The 3,936-nt window shown below is 35.1% G+C and overlaps 1 protein-coding gene across 1 annotated transcript in view; it reads right to left on the reverse strand.

The window, feature by feature from the left end:
* The window catches only part of LOC117178681, a 94,025-nt gene that overhangs the window by 51,784 nt on the left and 38,305 nt on the right, over positions 1–3,936 (reverse strand). The window lies entirely within an intron of this gene.

Raw genomic sequence — 3,936 nt, forward strand, 5'->3', positions numbered from 1 at the left:
TTGTTTTATTACGAAACGTTTAACACAGAAGCGTTCTTTAATCTATAATAAATATATTTTCGTATAAATTTGATAAAAAATTTATTATTTTGATATAATTACACATCATTGTTTAAACAATCTTTATAACTTGACACAGCTTCGTTGGAAAAGGATATAAAGGAGTCAAAATTTGCATAGTGCTTCTTGTAATCTCTCCGAAACCAATGATATCATTTGTAATCGAAATCTATTAATATTCGCACCTGTAGAGGTACTGAAAGTATCTTAAATAAAATCACTTCTAACTTTGTTTCTTTACGTCCTACGAGGTTGGGATAAAGTTCAAATAATTCAAAAATTTAATTGGAATCCATTCATAATATGTATTTTTTAAAATTTTGATTCCCTGTAGAATTATCATTGATAATATTTTTATTTTTTTTGGAGATGGCCTGTGATTAGGTATAATAGGCTACCTACTCCCTGGTGGGCTCGCATAGGCACGGAGCGCGAACTTGTGCACCGAAGGGTCAAAACGCAAAGGCGTAGACTTACATATTTTATGCTGTGTACTTCTGCAGGGGCTGACTTTTTACAAATATGTAAGTCTACGCCTTTGCGTTTTGAATCTTCGGTGCACGTGTACGCGATCCGTGCCCACGTGAGCTCACCAGGGAGTAGCTACCCTATTGTAACTAATCACAGGCCATCTCCAAAAAAATAAAATAAAATATTATCAATGATAATTCTACAGAGAATCAAAATTTAAAAAAATAAATATTATGAATGGATTCCAATTAAATTTTTGAATTATTTGAACTTTATCCCAACCTCGTAGGACGTATAGAAACAAAGTTAGAAGCGATTTTATTTAAGATATTTTCATTACCTCTACAGGTGAGAATATTAATAGATTTCGATTAAAAATGATATCACTGGTTTCGTAGAGATTACAAGAAGCACTATGCAAATTTTGACTCCTTTATATCCTTTTCCAACGAAGCTGTGTCAAGTTATAAAGGTTGTTTAAACATTGATGCGTAATTATATCAAAATAATAAATTTTTTATCAAATTTATACGAAAATATATTTATTATAGATTAAAGAACGCTTCTGTGTTAAACGTTTCGTAATAAAACAAATCAATGTCGAGAAACAGGACTATGAATTAAAAGGCATTTTTCGTTCGTTAATTAAAACCCTTCTATCTTTAAAATTATTAACTTTAGAGAAATAGCGTCTATTCTGAAAATTGTTCGTTTCAACTCATATTTTTGATTATGTGTCAAGACAACTTTCATTCCTCTTCTTTTCCTCTATAATAATGCAAAAGAAAATTTTTATAAATATTGAACGGTAATTCAATAATTAATTGATAATGAAAATTTAATTAATCGCGTATATCTCAAGAACGCCATAAATGCCAGAGGGCTATCACGCAGATTCGGAATCAGGAGATCAGGCTGAACAAAAATCATTAAGAACATTGCATATCAAACGCGAATCCGATGGAAGTGGGTATGACGTCCGGACTAAGTGATTGGTCACATCTTGAACCTCTTTTCCAGCCTTCTCTTTAAAAAAAACGTTATAGGTATTGGTCACGGAAGAGTGATTGATCACATTTTGAACCCCTTTTACAGCTCCCTTTCGAAAGAAATAGGTTATAGCAATTGGCAACGGAAGTGATTGATCACATCTTGAACCACTTTCACAGAACCCACTACAAAAAATGATCTATTTTATCAATAAATGAGGAATATTAATTTGACATCTTGCTAATTGACGTCACAGCATGAAATACCCATGTGACACCGATAAAAGTTGACACTCTTCGGTAACTTTTCTTCGGAGTTACTGACAATGAAAATAACCTCAACTATCTGACGATTTTAATCAATCTTATAAAATGATTTGATAAAATGTTTTGAGTCAAATTAACTATTTTTTCGCTGAACATTTCTGGACAAATAGCCATTCGAGGTGTGTGGGCTAATCGTCCAGAATTCTGGAGGAATAGCCGTTTCGAGACAGGTGGTCTATTCGTCCAGAATTCTGGACGCCTATAGACACAGCCTTTTTCAATTGAAATTTACTTTTAATTAATTTAATATCATTTTAATTGAAATTACCCAGGTGAAAAATTTATATTGTATAGTTTATATATAGTGGACAAGGCAATAACATTTTTCATTTATTTTACAAATTTTTGTGTGTAAAACAAGTAAAAGAAAAGTAAAAAAAGTATTTTGTCAAAGTGACTGGGTAGATTTTATTGCTTAAAAAATTATAATTCTGTGCATAAAAAAACATGCACTGCCAATTTTACTAGTCAATCTTGCAGAATTATAATTCATGTAAGCCTTCAACGTTTAATTATTCTTAGAACGTTAAAAATTATATGATTGCTCAAATTTGCTTAAAATTTAAGTATTCTAAAATAAGTTCGTGAAACTAAATCGTGAAAATTAATCTACATTGAACTTGGTGGACTGAACTTATAAAAATGACATAGATATGATTGAACTGTGCTATTCGGTGTTTCTTCAGGTCACTGATTTCAAACCTGAAGTATAAATTTAAATTTACTCTATCATAGAATGGCTGCGAAGATTTATTCCGCACTTATAAAGAAGAAACAAAGAAAAAAAATGTCGTCAGAAAACTTTACGTGTTTTACTCATAACACCTGATAAAAAATGCCCACCCATCACTACCGAGGAGGTAAAAAAAGTATTAAGAGGGATGAAGAACTATTCCGCACCGGGACCAGATTGTATCAAAACCTTCTCGTGGAAGAAGTTTTCTTCAACCCATCAGCATTTGGCCAGTATTTTCACCTAATATTTGAAGTCGGAGGAGCCGATTCCAGAGTGGTTGGTGGAAGGGCGCACAATACTCCTGCCGAAAATAGGCAACTTATCTGACCCAAAGAACTACAGGCCAATAACTTGTCTGAACACGCTTTATAAGATATTCACATCTATCCTAAATGATAGGATTGTTCGGGCAATTGAACCTGTGTGGCAAGAAATGTATGAACAAGGAGACTCAAAGAAAGGCGTAGCCGGATGAGGGGAGAACCTGCTCATCGATATATGTGTCTGCAAAGATGCAGCATTCTACCAGCGCAGCGTGACGTATCGATGGCCTGGATTGATTATCGGAAAGCTTTCGATTCTACATCCCATAGACTTATCATCTGTCTTTTGGAAATCTTAAAGGTTCATCCGCAAATAGTTGGGTGCATAGAGAGATTGATGCCGCTTTGGAAAACCAGATTTACTATCTCATCTAGCAAAAATCGTGTGACAACTAACAAGGTCACGTTTCAGAGAGGTGTCTTTCAGTGAGACACCATGAGCCCACTCCTTTTTTGCCTTACATTATTACCACTATCTCTAGCACTGCGCCATTCCGACGAAGAACGAGCTCAGATCTCTTGATATCTGGACAAGAAACGTTATGCACATGCACAGAAGCATGCATCTTAAGTCTTCCGTTCCGCGATTTTACATCTCACCCCGTCAAGGGGGTCGCAGAATATTGAGTCTTGAATTTCTTCACAACAGGATTATTCTGGGTACAGCACATAGAGTCGCAAATGGAAGAGACCCTCTTCTTAAAATGGTCAGGAATCACGAAGAAGTGGGCAAAGGAGCATTTCTATACAAAGCAGGGGAGGAGGCTGCTGAAACACTCGGACTTGACTTCAGTATTAGGGGTGAGCAAAATGCATCAAATCTAATCTATCTCGAGTACTCACTCCTGAAAACCCGGATTAAGAAAGCACAAGAGAAAAACTTTCGGGAACAGCTCCTCGAAAAGAGGATGCATGGTATCTTCCACATAAATGTAAAGGATCAGTCAATGTCTTGTGAGCTAACGTTTGCTTTCCTTAAATCGCCCGGATTGAAGTCTGGTACAGAGGGTTTCATTTTTGCATGCCAAGA

Source organism: Belonocnema kinseyi, chromosome 8 (genome assembly GCF_010883055.1).
Source record: "Belonocnema kinseyi isolate 2016_QV_RU_SX_M_011 chromosome 8, B_treatae_v1, whole genome shotgun sequence".
Lineage (NCBI taxonomy): Eukaryota > Metazoa > Arthropoda > Insecta > Hymenoptera > Cynipidae > Belonocnema > Belonocnema kinseyi.